The 19,148-nt window shown below is 44.3% G+C and overlaps 3 non-coding genes and 1 pseudogene across 3 annotated transcripts; all 4 read left to right on the forward strand.

The window, feature by feature from the left end:
* The first annotated feature begins 3,501 nt into the window (after positions 1–3,501).
* On the forward strand, positions 3,502–3,636 carry LOC135041841 (U1 spliceosomal RNA; annotated as a pseudogene).
* Positions 3,637–4,337: 701 nt separating this feature from the next.
* On the forward strand, positions 4,338–4,501 carry LOC135041732 (U1 spliceosomal RNA). The gene has a single exon (XR_010235113.1). It is a non-coding gene; the product is annotated as a U1 spliceosomal RNA (small nuclear RNA).
* Positions 4,502–4,653: 152 nt separating this feature from the next.
* LOC135041819 (U1 spliceosomal RNA) lies at positions 4,654–4,816 on the forward strand. The gene has a single exon (XR_010235180.1). It is a non-coding gene; the product is annotated as a U1 spliceosomal RNA (small nuclear RNA).
* Positions 4,817–6,250: 1,434 nt separating this feature from the next.
* Positions 6,251–6,414, forward strand: LOC135041898 (U1 spliceosomal RNA). Its single transcript, XR_010235247.1, has one exon. It is a non-coding gene; the product is annotated as a U1 spliceosomal RNA (small nuclear RNA).
* The last annotated feature ends 12,734 nt before the right edge of the window (positions 6,415–19,148 follow it).

The following is a 19,148-nucleotide window of genomic DNA, read 5'->3' on the forward strand; positions in this document are numbered from 1 at the left end:
AGAATACATAGTTACAATTGGGTTTTACTGCAACATTCTGTCTCCAAAATGATTCATTTGTATCTTGAATGAAAAACTGACACATTAGTGTTGTTTGTCAGGTATGTAACAAATGCAAATAAAGAAAAAACAAGATTATGCTGGCATGGATAGTAGAAAATTAGATAGTGACACTCTAGTCTGCTAGTCCCATCTGCTGTCTAACCTCATCCATGAGCGGAGGAAAGATGAGAGTAGGACCGTCGACTGTGTCACAGAAAAAAGATAGAACTGGCACACTGGCTAGAGACCCCAACGTGGTGTTAGATGGGCCCTGATGCTTATGAGCCTTGCAGGGTCCTAAATGCGCCACTTGGGTCTGAGCCAGAGTCCGAAAATGAAATAAAAAGGCCCACAGTAATAGACTAAATCACAATTGTGTTAATAACACTGCATCATTTAACAACATTTATTGTGCAATGAGATTGCACAAAACAGACCTGCTCCTAATAAAAAACATTGCTGTTGCTAGGTAACAATTGATATTATCTTAATAGGCACAAGTTAAAACAAAATCACAGGTGTTTATATCCCCAATAATTGCGCCTTGTTTATTGCCATGTTTTTGTATGCGTTGGTACTTGTTATTTTATCAAAATTACCTGCAGGTAACTGGTCAAGTGTGAGACTGTAACTCTGAGGGCAAAGGATAGTCGGCACTCCAGTTCACTGATCCCATCTGCTGTCTGACCTCATCATTGGAGCGGAGGACAGATGAGAGTGGGATCGTGGGTTGTGCCGTGGAAAGAAAGGCAGCGGACGGCAGCCTGAGAAGCCGTATGTGGTGTTAGGCGGACCCTGTTGCCACTTGCCTTGCAGGGTCCGGATGCGCCACCGGAGACCGGGTGTCTGTCCGTGAAAGTGAAAGTTGACAGGAAGAGAGAGAGTGTGTGGGGAGTGTCGGGTGAGTGAGTCTGACCCGTAGGTTATTGTACATTACCACTCGCGATCTCCCCGAACTCGATGGATCATTGCCGCTCAGCCGTTCTGAATGACTGCTGTTGGTCACGGCTCCTCCTGCAGTGAGGAGTCCGTGCGTGAGGCCGTTAGTTGGACGTACGTTTCACCACCTGGGCTTGCTCACCTGGCAGCCTATGGTGGTGTTCAGATGGTGCATTTAAAAAGGGGATCATCAACCAATCCCTTTCCTGAGTTCTTAATTGCCTAATTATGGCATAGGTTTGTTCAGCGCTTCCATCCACCTGGCTGTGCTTATTCTATTGAAGCTCCATAAGTAATAGTTAATATACGTAGACCACTAATTATGGCATAATTTTTGTTAAACAATTCTATCCACCAGGCAGTGCTTATTCTATTAAACCTCCATAAATGAAAGTTAATATATGTGGATCACAATGGAATCAATTAAAGTAATGTTCAAAGCGTATGGTGTGTTAGATCAAAAATATCGAATAACGGTTTAATTAATAAACAGAATTTTTTTATGGAGGATAATGGTTAATCAAATCACAGTTATATAAGCTGAAAATCCAACAGAAAAATAAGATTAAAGACAATGTGCGTTTTCTAAACATACATTTAACATAATTAGAATCGACAATATGTTTCAGGAGATTTAAGCTATGACATTCTTAATGCAGAAATTAATTGATTAGTAAGAGGAAATATCTCCTGTGATAATACTAATAATAATAGTGATATCAAAATAAAAGTAATAATCATAATAGGGATAATAGGAAATAATAATAAAAAATAATGAAAATAGATATAAACATGACCGACCTGTTAATCAAAATATGCCAGTGACAGAGGTTGGTGACCCAATCGTCGTAAGTAAGATAAAAGTGACTGTAATTTACTAATTAATAGACGGTTATGATAAATAATAAATAAATAAAACTCTATTTAGAGGAACAAATCTTGTTCTGGAGATGGAAATATTGTGCATTATCCTCGCCGAATATTCATCTTTGATAATATAACCTTAAAGTTTAGGCTTTCCCGCCAAAGTCCGTATAGAGTAAAATTATGCACTGATGAATACGAAGTTGAAATTTGGGGAAATACGGAGGAGAGAAAAATGCAAAATAAATAAAAGTAATAATGATAATAATAAAAAATAATAAATAAGAATAAAAATGAGTATAAATTTGAAAATAATAGTAATAATAATGATAAATGTAAATGGGTATGAGATAGGTATAGATAAGACAATAAATATAACTGTAAAATAAAAATAAATATAAAGAATGTAAAAATAAGAATAAATATAAATATAAAATTAGAAATTAAAAATGAAACATGAAAATTAAGGATTAGAGATTATAAAGATAAATATAAATATAAAAAATTTTTTTTTTTATAAAAGGGGGGTGGGGGGGGGGCGGGGGTTTGGGAGGGGGGGGGGGGGGAATGGGTATGGAGGGACCAGGGGGAAAAAAGCGGGGGAGGGGGGGGGGGAGGAAAAGGGAGGGGGGGGGGGAGGGGGGAAAAAGAGGGGGGAAAGGGGGAGGGGGGGGGGAGGGAAGTGAAAACAAAAGGGGGAGGAGAAAAGGGGGGTGTAATTGAGGGAAGGGAAAATTGGAAGGGGAGGGGGAAGGGATGACAGAATGGGGAAAAAAAGGGTTAAATAATGGGAAATGGGTGACTACAGTGCAGGGGAGGCTTGTTTGGTTGTTGTGTATCATTAGTGTTGGTGCTCTGTATTGTGAATGTTATGAAACCTGATTGTGTAGAAATTGACTGCAGGTGATTAATTTAGGTTCTATGTGTAGGTCTGCTCGAAAAATCATCGAGCAGATGTAATTGTGACCTGATGGTTGTGGTATCAGAGATGAAAAATATGTGAATAAAAGTGACAAAATTGAAAAAAGTGACATTAAACACAAAATTAAAAGTGCACATGTGAGAAAACACAAAACAAATGTTTGTGGGTGATAAAGATGTTACCTTGATAGGTAATGTCAAAAAGTGTACCTAGTTGTTGTTCAAAACGGTCTAAAGAGTGTGTATATTCAAATAATAAGAATACTAATGAGTACAGAATGTGTAAGAATTATAGAAATAAAAATAATGATAATAATAGAACTGGTGAAAAGTGGGGAGGAAAGGGAAAGGACGGTGAGTCAAGGAGGACACCAAGGGGGGAGTAGGTTAAAAATTGGGGTAATAGTTGTATATTGTTGAAATATACTGGTGATTTAATTTGCTATTGCAATTATTATGTTGATACATCTAATGAAAAGTGGCCTGATACACAGCATGTAATGAAAATAGGTCTTGCAGGCCGGGGTAGCACGAATTTGTTGGAGCCTAAGGAAAGGTTGAGTTAAGAAAGGGGAAAGAGAGAAAGAGAGAGAGCGCATACATTGGCGCCATCGAGATCTAAATGGCGTGTCTCAATATCACATGTAAATAATCATCATAGGAACACCGTATAGTTTATGTGTTCGTTGAGACCTGATGGAGCTAAACTTCCCAATAGGTAGGTCCACTGGCTCTCCTTTTTGTTGCCAGGTGAGATACTATGATCATGAAGTTGCTTCTCCCAGGGCAAGGCTCACCCATTGCACTCTGGGTGTGCTGCCCCTGCGATTTCCCCAAATGTGGGAAACTTGACTGCATAATTTGTGTTTCCCCTAGTCGGCTCTCATATAATTCAGATCTCTTTGTCTCAGGTCTCTCTCCAGCCTAGTTTGCTGTCTGTTTCCACTTCTTTTTTCTTGAGCCCCTCCCTTCTACACCCTTGTGCACTATCCTGACTTCTCCTCCTGTCTGCTTACTTTGTGCCTTCCGATGCACAATGCAAACTACAGGTAGTGCTGCAGGGCCCACACCCTTTTACTTGCCTTACAGAGCAGCTCTGGAGCTGTTACAGTGCCAAGCTGCTGCAAGAAATCAGCTTGAATGCTTCAGGGGCTGGGGCATGGCCAACATGAGCCCCACACCGAAGGAGGGTGGGGGTGTTTAATGCGAACTAAGGGTCATTCAAGCGCCGCAAAAGGCCGCCATGCCCTGCATACCCCTTTTCTCTTTTCATATGCAGATGAGGGTTCCAGCCAACTTTGGCCCACTGCTTGGATGACATCACTGTATGCAAATCCGTCTTCTGCAGACCTTCCCCCAGGAATGCTTGTACTAGTTGTTGCATTTGGTTTGTTGTTTGGGGTGCTTCATTATTAGGCAGCCTTCTGCCCTCCCATGTTCATCTGAAAATATGTGTTCTCCCGGCAGTTGTTGTCCCCAGATGAGAGTTCCCTTGTGCTGCCTCAGTTGAATCTCCTTTACTTGACAGAGATGTGCCTGAGCAGCGGCCCTCCCCAGCCCTATCCCAAATCATACTTATTTTGCATAGGAGATACCATTGTCATGAAGATTGTTCTCCCAGGGTGACGTACATTCATTGCATTCTGGGTATGCTGACCCCTGTGATTTCCCCAAATGTGGGAAACTTGACTGCTTTATTTGTGGTAGTGGGGGACTGTGTTTGTGCTTTCCTCTGGTCAGCTCTGGTTAAAGTCAGATTTCTTTGTCTCAGATCTTCCTCTAGCCTTGTTCTTTTTTTGAGAGTTTCCTTGTGCTGCCTCAGTTTGATCTCCTTCACTTGACAGGGGGGTACCCGAGCAGCGACCCTCCCCAGCTCTAGCCCAACTCCTACATACCTGCCAGGTGAGATACTATGATCATGAAGGTGCTTCTCCCAGGGCAAGGCTCACCCATTGCACTCTGGGTGTGCTGCTCCTGCGATTTCCCCAAATGTGGGAAACTTGACTGCATAATTTGCGTTTCCCCTGGTCGGCTCTCGTATAATTCAGATCTCTTTGTCTCAGGTCTCTCTCCAGCCTAGTTTGCTGTCTGTTTCCACTTCTCTTTTCTTGAGCCGCTGCCTTCTATGCCCTTGTGCACTCTCCTGACTTCTCCTGTCTGCTTACTTTGTGCCTTCCAACGCACAATGCAAACTACAGGTAGTGCTGCAGGGCCCACACCCTTTTACTTGCCTTTCAGAGCAGCTCTGGAGCTGTTACAGTGCCCAGCTGCTGCAAGAAATCAGCTTGAATGCTTCAGGGGCTGGGGCATAGCCAACATGAGCCCCACACCGACGGAGGGTGGAGGTGTTTAATGCAAACTAAGGGTCATCCAAGCGCCGCAAAAGGCCGCCATGCCCTGCATACCCCTTTTCTCTTTTCATATGCAGATGAGGGTTCCAGCCAACTTTGGCCCACTGCTTGGATGACATCACCGTATGCAAATCCGTCTTCTGCAGACCTTTTCCCAGGAATGCTTGTACTAGTTGTTGCATTTGGTTTGTTGTTTGGGGGTGCTTCAGTATTAGGCAGCCTTCTTGTGCTTTCCTTGTGCTGCCTTGGATCTCCTTCACTTGACAGGGGGGTGCCCGAACAGCGACCCTCCCCAGCTCTAGCCCAACTCCTACTTACCTGCCAGGTGAGATACTATGATCAGGAAGGTGCTTCTCCCAGGGCAATGCACTCTGGGTGTGCTGCTCCTACGTGTTCCCCAAATGTGGGACACTTGATTACATAATTTGTGTTTCCTCTGGTCGGCTCTCGTATAATTCAGATCTCTTTGTCTCAGGTCTCTCTCCAGCCTAGTTTGCTGTCTGTTTCCACTTCTCTTTTCTTGAGCCGCTCCCTTCTATGCCCTTGTGCACTATCCTGACTTCTCCCGTCTGCTTTCTTTGTGCCTTCCAACGCACAATGCAAACTACAGGTAGTGCTGCAGGGCCCACACCCTTTTACTTGCTTTACAGAGCAGCTCTGGAGCTGTTACAGTGCCCAGCTGCTGCAAGAAATCAGCTTGAATGCTTCAGGGGCTGGGGCATAGCCAACATGAGCCCCACACCGAAGGAAGGTGGAGGTGTTTAATGCGAACTAGGGGTCATCCAAGCGCCGCAAAAGGCCGCCATGCCCTGCACACCCCTTTTTTATTTTCATATGCAGACGAGGGTTGAAGCCAACTTTGACCCACTGCTTGGATGACATCACCATATGCAAATCCATCTGCTGCAGGCCTTCCCCCAGGAATGCTTGCACTAGTAGTTGCATTTGGTTTGTTGTTTGGGGGTGCTTCAGTATTAGGCAGCCTTCTGCCCTCCCATGTTCATCTGAAAATATGTGTTCTCCCTGCAGTTGTTGTCCCCAGATGAGAGTTCCCTTGTGTTGCCTCAGTTGAATCTCCTTTACTTGACAGAGATGTGCCTGAGCAGCGGCCCTCCCCAGCCCTATCCCAAATCATACTTATTTTGCATAGGCGATACCATGGTCATGAAGATTGTTCTCCCAGGGTGAGGTTCATTCATTGCACTCTGGGTATGCTGACCCCTGTGATTTCCCCAAATGTGGGAAACTCGACTGCATTATTTGTGGTAGTGGGGGACTGTGTTTGTGCTTTCCTCTGGTCAGCTCTGGTAAAAGTCAGATTTCTTTGTCTCAGATCTTCCTCTAGCCTTGTTCTTCTTTCGAGAGTTCCCTTGTGCTGCCTCAGTTGAATCTCCTTCACTTGACAGGGGGTGCCCGAGTAGCAATCCTCCACAGCTCTAGCCCAACTCCTACTTACCTGCCAGGTGAGATACTATGATCTTCACTGTTAGGGCAATCAGGATGTGGAATTCCCTGCCAGGGAAGGTGGTAATGGCGGACTCTGTAATTGGATTTAAAAAAGGAATGGATACATTTCTGAATGAAAAAGCTATCCAAGGTTATAATACTTAAAATATCAACATGGTTAATCCGGGGGTAACATGAGTTATAGTAGCTAACTAGTCATAAAACATTATTCAGCAAGTATGTAGAATCATCACAACTTAAAACAGGTTGAACACGATGGGCAATTTGCCTCTATTCAACCTCAAAAACTATGTTACTATATGTTACTATATTACTATGTTACTGTAGTATACAGAACACCACAATGTAATGAGCAGTGATAGTGAGCACTGATGAGGATACTAGAACTGACACTGAGCAGCAAGATGCAGCACTGGACTATTAGTAATGTACTGTAGTATGCTGAGCACCACAATGCAGCACAAGACAATGAGCAGTGATACTGAGCACTGATGAGGATACTACTGAGAACTGACACTGAGCAGGAGAGACACACTACTAGTATTACTGAGCAGCAATAAGTAACCACTGATACTGAGCACTGATATTGAGATTTCCACTGAGAGAACATAGCCACGTCCTCTCCGCTCTCTCTTCAATGCACGAGTAAAAATGGCGGCAACGCGCAGCTCTTTATATGGAATCCGAATCTCGCGAGAATCCGACAGCGGGATGATGACATTTTCCCTTGTTCAGGTTTTCCGAGTCAGGCGGGAACAACTGAGCCTGCCTCGGACCAGTGTAAACCACGTGGAGTTCGTCGGGAATTCGGTTCTCGGAGAACCGAACCCGCTCCTCTCTACCTTATACCCATCAATTTTTTTATTTTCAATCTAAGCCCCTGCAGTTTTCTGTAAGCATCTGCTTCGCTATGATGATCAACAAGTCACAAGGGCAAACACTCAGGGCTTGAGGCGTAGATCTTAGGACCAGCTGCTACAAGCATGGCAGAGGTGTCACTATCACTGGTGACACCCAGAGAGGTGGCGAGGTAGATTGTAATGCAGTGCGCGCAGATAAGCAGTGCAATGGTAAAAAGGAGGCATGGTTTCATAGGTAGGGGCGTGGCCTGGTGGCCTGAATCTACATTTTGTTGCTCCGGGTGTCCCGGGGGTTGGGGGCTGCACCCGGGGACTAGTGTGTGTGCGGTGCTGGCTCCTGCACAGTGACAGGGCATGGCCACCCAGCATGACGCCTCCATTCTTGACCATGCTGTAATTGCAGTCGCACTGCAGTTCAGCGTGATCATAAAAAATGGTGTAGCCTCCTGCTGGTGCAGACTGTATGTGCGCGCAGGAAGCCGCCACCATTTTTGTGATCACAGCGGCTGAATGTGATGTCATACAGCCGCTGTGACCACGCCCCCTGTGTCTCCTCCGCTGCAGACCCCATTTTGAAGCCTTGCCCCCGCACCGCTCCATCCCTGACTTGGAAATGGAGTGTTGTTGACCCCCCTCTCCCCCCCCCGCCCCGATTGACAGGCAGAGGCGATCGCATTCTCTGCGGGGTGCCGCAGAAAATGCAGGCACATGCGTATGCTCTTAGCAATTTTTGCAGTTGGATCGCTTATTGTGATTGCAATCCAACCTGAATCAGGCCCTATTACCTATCACAATGCGCTGCGGGCAGTACAAAATTGGGATAATATAGGAGTAAAACTCCCAGACCTGTGCTCCTTAACTGTACCTGGTGGCTAGTGGAGCGGCTGCCCAGTAATCAGTGTCCACGCCAGTGCGCACACGGTCCACCCCCTACGGCCACGATCCCCTTCATCAGCGGCCTCGTGATCCGGAAGGGCGGTGTGTGTGTGACTGACCTTAGGAAGAAACTGGAGCCTCCGCTGCAGTGACCCAGCAACCAGGGCACGGGAGTATACAGCGCCGCTGGGAGTGATGAAGCTGCAGTAAAGATGTCTATTAGACCTAGCCTGCTGCAGCCCTTGTAGATTCTCATAAAACAAGTTCTTCTTTTCTTGTCAAAATTAATAGCTAAGATTAGGCTGCCTGAGGCAGGCCCCTGTTAAGTGGCCTGCTACTGAAGGCACCAACTACAAACTGAGCTCCCTGTTCATGGAAGCGGGGTTATAGAGGAGGATGCGCTGAGCATCTTGGGAACAGTCAAAAGCTTTGAGCCGGTTGGTGCCTCAGATCAAGATCCTACTCTACACCCCAATGTGAATCCTTGTGGAGTCCAGTGTACCCCACAGAAGAAATTAATGTGTCACACCCATTGGCAGCAACCTTAGAATAGCTGCTGACGGGCACAATTGAGAAAGGAAGGGGGGGGGGGGATATTTGAATCCAGCACATAGATGCAATTCAAATATGTAATTTGTACCTTCCTATTTTAAAATATAATGGATGAACCTCACCCTGTGAGAACAATCTTCATGATCAAGAGATCTCATATGCAAAATAAGTATGAGTTGGGATAGGGCTGGGGAGGGTGGCTGCTCGGGCAGCCCCTCCCCCGTCAAGTTAAGGAGATTCAACTGAGGACGCACAAGGGAACTCTCGTCTGGGGACAACAACTGCAGGGAGACCACATCTGTTCAGATGAACATGGGAGGGTGGAAGGCTGCCTAATATTGAAGCACCATCAAATATCAAACCATATGCAACAACTAGTACAAGCATTCCAGGGGGAAGGTCTGCAGAAGACGGATTTGCATACGGTGATGTCATCCAAGCAGTGGGCCAAAGTTGGCTGGAACCCTCATCTGCATATGAAAAGAGAAAAGGGGCATGCAGGGCATGGCGGCCTTTTGCGGTGCTTGGATGACCCCTAGTTCGCATTAAACACCCCCACCCTCCTTTGGTGTGGGGCTCATGTTGGCCATGCCCCATCCCCTGAAGCATTCAAGCTGATTTCTTGCAGCAGCTGGGCACTGTAACAGCTCCAGAGCTGTTCTGTAAGGCAAGTAAAAGGGTGTGGGCCCTGCAGCACCACTGTCATGCCTTCAGCATTTGCTTTGTGTAGATCTGATTACTTTTACTACAGAAAGTTGTATTATTGCCCCATCTAGTGGTCAGTCCCATCAATTAATTTGACCCTCATAGCCTCTTGTAGCCAGTCTTGCAATGCATTCTGGGATGAAGAAGCTGGGATCAGCCTTTCTACTTCCCTCATGGTCCCAGACAGTCATGCTTTACATGGGTCCAACTCTCATATAGCATTCGATGGTGAGTTTGTATATTAAATGTCTCATCTCAACCTGTTTAGCCAGTGAGTAATGTTAGCTGCACTGTAGTTTATACTTGCACATGTAATCACATGTTTGCACAGCCTATGTTATATGTACTTGTGTATATCCATTTTGCTTTTCACATGCATATCATAATTGCATATTCTTGTTTCATTAACAGTTTTACCTCATTATCACATATCATCATATCGTATTGTACATCAAATCAACGCATCATATCTGTGATCCCTTTACTGAATAATAAAACACCGTTCTACAAACACCTCTTCTGAACAGATTATTGAAAAGTAAAGGTGGTTATACTGTAGGCTTCAAATTTGCCAGAAAGGGCTTAGTGAGAGGCTGAACAGTAAAACATCGAATGCTACAAGCAGATGGACTCTCTAACACTGACTCCGTCAGTAAATCATTGCCTGTCAGCAGTGGGGACATATACTGACTTACAGAGCCGTTACACTGCCAGCCACAGCTATCTGCATATGACAGCCACACAGTTTCTATACAGTCTACCAACTATGGCAGCTCAGCAATAGGAGTACCGCCATTTGACTACACAGAAACCTGTACAAGTCAGTGCAGCCACGCTTATAAGGCAACACAACAGTCTCTTCACAGTCAAGCAGCTTCATAACAGTTCAAAGATACTGACTCCTCAGAGATCTGCGACCAGTCTGAACAGTTACTTGCAGACAGCATTACAGCAGTCTCTACACAATCAAACATCTCTACCAGATCACCATGTCACAGAAAACGATATCCTCATACAAAACAAGGTCCCAAGTCTCTGGTTCCTCCAAATCCTTGTCTGTCAGTAATGCAGCCATCATGGCACGTGCAAAAGCGGAAGCCGCAAAAGTAAGGGCTAACTTTGCCGAGCAGGAGATGCAATTAAAAATCGAGAGCAAACGCTTAGAAGCAATCGGCGAGAAGCTCGCTGCAGAGAAGGAGGCAGCGGCTGCCATAGCTGAAGCAGAAATCTTGGAGACTGCAGAACTCCCTGATATAAGAAGAACCAATGTACTTGACACAGAGAATGGATCTCAGGATTCACTGCAACGCACATCAGAATACGTACGTCAAGTCTCAAAAAGGAGTAGCAACCCTCCATCTTTACAAGGTACGCATTCAGACCTCATGCAAACAAATCAAGTACACTCTACAGCGCCACCACCAGTGGACAACAGACCACACATTTGCAAGCAAGAGAATCCTAGACACTGTGAACCTATGAGGGACAACTCTTCCCCACCTCAGATGTCTGAATCTGCAAACTCCAAGAAAGACACAGCCTACTTCACACAGAAGCGGTGTGATACCAACCGTCGGGAACCAGACAACACTAACAGGTATGACTACACACCATATACCTACCGTGTTAATGTACCGACATCTCCAAGAGCCAATCAGGACACATTAGACTTTGCTAAATTTCTCACCCGCCGTGAATTAGTCACGATTAGTATTTCAAAGTTCAATGATCGCCCTGAGAACTTCAGAGCCTGGCAGTCCTCTTTTCAAAACGCTATCAGAGGAATAGACCTTTCACATAGTGAAGAGATAGACCTCTTAATTAAATGGCTTGGGAATGAATCTGCAGAACATGCTAGAAGGATAAGAGTGATTAACATTAACCACCCTGAGAATGGACTTAGGATGATCTGGGATAGACTTAATGAGTGCTATGGCTCACCAGAGATAATAGAGAGTGCTCTGTTCAAAAGAATAGACGATTTCCCCAGGTTACCCAACAAAGGCTATCAGAGACTCAGAGAACTAAGTGACTTACTAAAAGAACTTCAAGTAGCTAAATGTGAGGGAGATTTACCAGGACTTGCCTTCCTTGACACAGCCAGAGGCGTTAACCCTATAGTGCAGAAACTACCGTATAATCTGCAGGAACAATGGATCAACCATGGCTCCAAATATAAGCGGCAGAACAAAGTGCAATTTCCACCATTCTCAGTTTTCGTGGACTTTGTACACCAGCAAGCTATGACCAGGAATGATCCTAGTTTTGCCTTTACCTTGACAAATACTGCACCTATGGTACCTAACCCCCGCAAAACATCAGTTGCAGTTCACAAGACTAATGTGCATTATTCAGATTCTTTCCGCAGGTCTACCAGCTTTAATCGCCAAGAGACCACAGACAAAGATCCAGCCAAGCAATGTCCTCTGCATCACAAACCGCATCCTCTCCTGAAATGCAGAACCTTCAGAGAAAAGTCCCTGGAGAACCGCAAAGCCTTCTTAAAGGAGAATAGGATCTGCTACAAGTGCTGTTCCTCCACATCACACCTCGCCAAGGACTGCAAGGTTAGTGCTAACTGCACAGAATGCCACAGCACAGACCACAATACCGCTCTACACCCTGGTCCTCCCCCATGGGCTTTGCAACACAGTTATACCGATACAGAGCATGGCGGGGAGCACAGTGTAGAACAAAAAGACACTGTTGCAGTCACACCAGAAATAACTTCACAATGTACCGAAGTCTGCAAAGATGCCATTAGCGGTAGATCCTGCTCCAAAATATGTTTAGTCAAAGTTTACCCCAAAGGCCATCCAGACAAAGCCGTTAAACTTTATGCAATCCTAGATGACCAAAGTAACAGGTCTCTAGCCAGATCAATCTTCTTTGAGACCTTTAATGTTAAAGGACCCAGCACTCCTTACTCCTTAAGATCCTGCGCAGGGAGTTTTGAGACAACAGGAAGGAGAGCAACTGGCTATCAAATTGAGTCCTTGGATGGGAAGACATGTCTCTCTTTACCAACTATCACAGAGTGTGACGAGATTCCAGACAATAGGAGTGAGATTCCTACACCAGATGTAGCTAAACACCATACACATTTGAAACGCATAGCACATCTGATACCAGAACTGGATCCACATGCCCAAATAAATCTACTCATTGGGAGGGATATCCTACAAGTCCACAAAGCCAGAAGTCAGATTAATGGTCCACATAACGCACCTTACGCTCAAAGACTGGATCTGGGATGGGTAATAATAGGAGAAGTATGTCTTGGAGATGTGCATAAACCAGATTCTGTCAACAGCATGCTTACCTGTACTTTAGAAAATGGACGCCCTTCTCTATTCCAGCCATGTCATAACCATTTCCTCATAAAGGAATTACCACACTGTACCTTCATAGACTCAACTAGTGACAACCATATCTGTGACAACTATCAAGATCATCTGGGACACGCAGTCTTCCAGAGAACAAAGAAGGATGACCAGGTGGCAATGTCCATAGAGGACAAACTATTCTTGGAAATAATGGAGAAAGGACTAGTCAAGGATGATGCCAACAGCTGGGTTGCTCCTCTACCCTTTAGAACACCCAGACAACGCCTTCCTAATGACAGAGAACAAGTACTCAAACGCTTCTCTTCACTTAAACACAACTTTCACAGGAAACCAGAGATGAAAGATAATTTCTTCTCCTTTATGGCTAAAATATTTGAGAATGGTCACGCCGAGATAGCTCCCATTCTTAAAGACACAGAAGAATGCTGGTACCTGCCAATGTTCGGAGTATATCACCCGAAGAAACCAGGTCAGATAAGAGTGGTGTTCAATTCCAGTGCCCAGTTTGAAGGTGTTTCTTTAAATGACGTACTCCTGACAGGACCAGACCTTAACAACAAACTCCTAGGAGTACTCATCCGTTTCCGAAAAGACTCTATTGCCTTCACAGCTGACATTCAACAAATGTTTCATTGCTTTCTTGTGAGAGAAAAAGACAGGAATTTCCTAAGATTCTTCTGGTTCAGAGACAATGACCCCTCAAAAGACATCACGGAGTATCGCATGAAGGTACACATCTTTGGTAACAGCCCTTCACCTGCAGTTGCCATCTATGGACTCAGACGTTCAGCTCAAGAGGGTGAGCTAGAGTATGGTTCTGATGTTAGACAACTTGTAGATAAAGACTTCTACGTGGATGACTGCCTAAAATCTATGCCAACAGCCGAGACAGCAATCAGCCTCCTCAAAAGAGCTCAGGAAATGCTTGCTTGTTCAAACCTGAGGCTTCACAAAATAGCTTCCAACAGCAAAGTAGTGATGGAAGCCTTCCCTTCCCAAGATCATACCAGCGATTTAAGAGACTTGGATTTAGGAACCGATTCCCCACCAGCTCAACGTAGCCTTGGACTCTTGTGGGACTTAAAATCTGACACCTTTACCTTCCAAGTAAACAGCGAAGAAAGACCCTTCACTCGCAGAGGTGTTCTCTCTACTCTAAACAGCTTGTACGACCCCTTAGGATTTGCAGCTCCTGTCACTATCCAAGGTAAAGCTTTGCTCAGAGACCTAACCTGTGAGTCAATTGACTGGGATGCCCCACTGCCTCCCCAGAAAAGAAACTTGTGGCAAGAGTGGAAAGATTCTCTATCTACCTTAACCAACCTCCGCATTACACGTCCATATGCCCCCGTGCCTTCTACAGCAGTACAAAACCAGAGACTATGTGTATTCTCTGATGCCTCAACCCAAGCAATTGCTGCAGTTGCATATCTTAAGACCATGGACATCAAGGGACAATGTCATATTGGATTTGTCATGGGCAAAGCAAAGTTAGCTCCACGTCCAGAACACACAGTGCCCAGACTTGAACTTTGTGCTGCAGTACTAGCTGTAGAATTAGCTGAGCTCATTTCATCTGAGTTACCAATTGGACTCTCTGAAGCAGATTTCTACACAGACAGTAAGGTAGTATTAGGCTACATATGCAACGAGACCAGACGGTTCCATGTTTATGTCAGCAATCGTGTGCTAAGAATCAGAAGATCCACCAATCCAAAACAGTGGCACTATGTATCTACTGCTCACAATCCAGCAGATCACGCTACAAGAGCTGTCCCAGCCAGTATCCTCAAAGACACTACATGGCTCAGAGGACCTGAATTCCTGTACAAGGCAGATTCGAACAATCCTGAAAGTAGCATATTCAAGCTAGTAGACGCAGACTCAGATGTTGAAATTCGTCCACAAATAACTACAATCCATACCGTAACTTCAGATTGTCAACTTCAGCCTCACAGATTCCAAAGATTTTCAACTTGGAAATCACTTGTCAGAGCCATTACCTGCTTAACTCACATAGTCCATTCATTTAAACGCAACGCATCTGTAAGTGTGAATGGATGTAAAGGTTGGCACCACTGTCAAAATGTTTACGCACCAGAAGAAACACAACGATCCAAGAACCTTATCATCCGTGTTGTGCAGCACCAAATCTTTTCCGGAGAGATCGACTGCATTAACAGTGGAAATCCTATTCCCAAAGACAGCACCTTAAAAAAGCTAGACCCTTTTCTTGATGAAAATCATTTATTGAGAGTAGGAGGCCGTCTTCAAGAAGCAAACTTGGAGACAAATGAGAAAAATCCTTTAATCATTCCTGGGAGTCACCACATAGCTTCTTTAATTGTGCAACACTATCACAACGAAGTCAAACACCAAGGACGATTGTTTACCGAAGGAGCTCTACGATCAGCTGGGTTCTGGATTATTGGAGCGAAAAGGTGTGTAAGCAGCACAATCTTCAAATGTATCATTTGCCGTAGACTTCGTGGTACTTCCCAAACTCAGAAGATGGCTAATCTTCCAACAGACAGACTTAGTACAGACCCTCCTTTCTCCAATGTTGGTCTTGATGTATTTGGTCCATGGACTGTCATCACACGACATACTAGAGGTGCGAATGCGAACAGCAAGCGCTGGGCGGTTGTATTCACTTGTATGAGCATCAGAGCTGTTCACATCGAAGTTATAGAATCAATGGACACTTCAAGCTTCATCAATGCCTTTAGACGCTTCATTGCTATCCGTGGCCCAGTAAAACACATCCGGTCCGACAGAGGTACCAACTTCATTGGAGCAGCCAAAGAATTACAAATTAATTCGAACATTGACACTAAAAGCATAGAGAGATATCTCAGTGAGCAAGGTTGTACATGGACCTTCAACCCGCCTCATTCTTCTCATATGGGAGGTGCCTGGGAAAGGATGATCGGCATGATACGCAGAATCCTTGATTCCATATTCTTGCAAGTGGGAACTGCAAGACTTACTCACGAGAGCTTAACAACCTTCATGGCTGAAGTCTCAGCTATTGTCAACGGAAGACCATTGACTTCAGTGTCTAATGACCCAGAAGACCCACTTCTACTTACTCCGGCCACTCTTCTTACACAGAAGACCGGGATTACCTATGCTCCTCCTGGAGAATTCAATACCAAAGACCTGTTCAAACGTCAATGGAGACAAGTTCAAAGCCTTGCAAACACCCTTTGGGACAGATGGAAAAGACAATACCTTTCTACCCTGCAGTCAAGGAGCAAGTGGCAAGTTGCCAAACCCAACTTAAAACCAGGTGACATTGTGCTCGTCAGAGATTGCCAGTCACAACGCAACGAATGGCCTTTAAGTCTTGTCACCAAGACGTTCCCAAGCAAGGATGGGAAGGTTCGTAAGGTTGAGGTCAAAATCTGTAAGCGAGGAGAGACTAAGTTGTTCCTCAGACCAGTGACTGAACTATTCTTATTGTTATCTGTTTAGAGTTTAAAATATGGTACCAGTGATACCAGACGGGGAGTGTCATGCCTTCAGCATTTGCTTTGTGTAGATCTGATTACTTTTACTACAGAAAGTTGTATTATTGCCCCATCTAGTGGTCAGTCCCATCAATTAATTTGACCCTCATAGCCTCTTGTAGCCAGTCTTGCAATGCATTCTGGGATGAAGAAGCTGGGATCAGCCTTTCTACTTCCCTCATGGTCCCAGACAGTCATGCTTTACATGGGTCCAACTCTCATATAGCATTCGATGGTGAGTTTGTATATTAAATGTCTCATCTCAACCTGTTTAGCCAGTGAGTAATGTTAGCTGCACTGTAGTTTATACTTGCACATGTAATCACATGTTTGCACAGCCTATGTTATATGTACTTGTGTATATCCATTTTGCTTTTCACATGCATATCATAATTGCATATTCTTGTTTCATTAACAGTTTTACCTCATTATCACATATCATCATATCGTATTGTACATCAAATCAACGCATCATATCTGTGATCCCTTTACTGAATAATAAAACACCGTTCTACAAACACCTCTTCTGAACAGATTATTGAAAAGTAAAGGTGGTTATACTGTAGGCTTCAAATTTGCCAGAAAGGGCTTAGTGAGAGGCTGAACAACCACCTGTAGTTCGCATTGTGCGTTGGAAGGCACAAAGTAAGCAGACGGGAGGAGAAGTCAGGATAGTGCGCAAGGGCATCCTTTTCTCTTAGTCCGTAGAGGATGCTGGGGTCACATTAAGAACCATGGGGTATAGACGGGATCCGCAAGAGACATGGGCACTTTAAGACTTTCAAAGGGTGTGAACTGGCTCCTCCCTCTATGCCCCTCCTCCAGACTCCAGTTATAGGAACTGTGCCCAGGGAGACGGACATTTCGAGGAAAGGATTTATTGTTAAACTAAGGTGAGCATCTTACCAGCTCACACCTTAAGCATGCCGCAGAACGTGGCATTCAACAGAACACAAGCCAACGGCATGAACAATTGCAGCAAAAAGCTGACCAGAACCATAACACAACATGTGTATAACCACAAGTAATAACTGCAGACACAGTATGGACTGGGACGGGTGCCCAGCATCCTCTACGGACTAAGAGAAAAGGATTTACCGGTAGGTATTAAAATCCTATTTTCTCATACGACCTAGAGGATGCTGGGGTCACATTAAGAACCATGGGGTTATACCAAAGCTCTTGAACGGGTGGGAGAGTGCGTACGACTCTGCAGCACCGAATGACCCAACTTGAGGTTATCATCAGCCAAGGTATCAAACTTGTAAAACTTAGCAAAAGTGTTTACTAAATAGCTGCTCGGCAAAGTTGCAATGCCGAGACTCCCCGACCAGCTGCCCAGGATGAACCCACCTTTCTAGTAGAATGGGTCTTCACCTAATTCAGTAACGGCAATCCTGCCGTGGAATGAGCATGCTGAATCTTACCACAGATCCAGCGCATAATGGTCTACATGGAAGCAGGACACCCAATCCTGTTGGGAGCATACAGGACAAACAGAGCCTCTGTTTTCCTAATCTGAACTGTTCTGGTGACATAAATTTTCAAAGTTCTGACCACAGCCAGAGACTTTGACTCAACGAAGGTGTCAGTGGCCAAAGGCACCATGTGGAAAGATGAACCACCTTCGGCAGAAATTGTTGACGTGTCCTCAATTCTGCTCTATCTTCATGAAAGATCAAAGATCAAAAGCTCTTGTGATACTGCATGGTTTGTACTGTTTTCCATGTGCTCCCAGATCTTTCAAGCAAGTAGCATGGTCAAGAAAGTTCTGTTTGAAAAGTAACAACATTTACTGTCATTGTTATAGAATTTGGGAGAAAAAACAAGAAGAAATCTGCACTGTTGACGCACTGGACAGAATGAATGAATCATAAAATATAACCTTTATTAAGTATGTATTAAAATTGGATAAATATTAATATTATTATCCCAAACTGCAGTGAAACATAAAGGTTAAAATCACAGAACTAACATACATGTGCATAAGAAGAATAAAGAGATGTGAAAAAAAGGTTTAAAAAGCGTGTCCGTGTGTGATTATTTTTGAAGGCACAACCCTGGCGGGGTTGTTTATATAGATATATATGTTGCTAATAATCACTTTCTAGCGTAATGTTATTAAATAGCTGTTAGTATCTATGTCGTCAGGTACCACTGGGTCATATCCTATATACTCCCTTCACTCAATAGGGGTTACCTCCCGGGAAGCCATCCCCATTGGCGAATTTGTGGGGGTGATTGAGTATAACCGGTAAGCTAGCCTCCAATTTGTGGGGTGCTTAGGTAGATGGGGATCACTTATTTCTCTGTGTCCCCTAAGACTATATTCCTAAATTCAATACCATAGGGGGATAGCTTTCTATATCGGATAAGGAATCACTTGATAGGGAAATCTCTATGCATCATGGAAAGATCATATTTATTAATATCCAAACTAAAAAAAATGATGAATAGCTTTAATTTAGCTGTTTAGATATAGTTAATTGGCGAGATATACCAACAGGTGCGGTTGCCTTAAGGAATATGGCAATTCCAATATAAATAGCAGCCCTCCTTCATATAATCAGCCAGATCTTATTAAATCTGGTCCAGATATAGCCGTTCAGATATACTTAATTGACAACATATATCAATCGGTGGGGTTGCCTTAAGGAATATAGCAATTCCAATTCTCATATAAATAGCAACCTTCCTTCATATATTCAGCCA

Source organism: Pseudophryne corroboree, unplaced genomic scaffold, assembly GCF_028390025.1.
Source record: "Pseudophryne corroboree isolate aPseCor3 unplaced genomic scaffold, aPseCor3.hap2 scaffold_804, whole genome shotgun sequence".
In the NCBI taxonomy this organism is placed as follows: Eukaryota; Metazoa; Chordata; class Amphibia; order Anura; family Myobatrachidae; genus Pseudophryne; species Pseudophryne corroboree.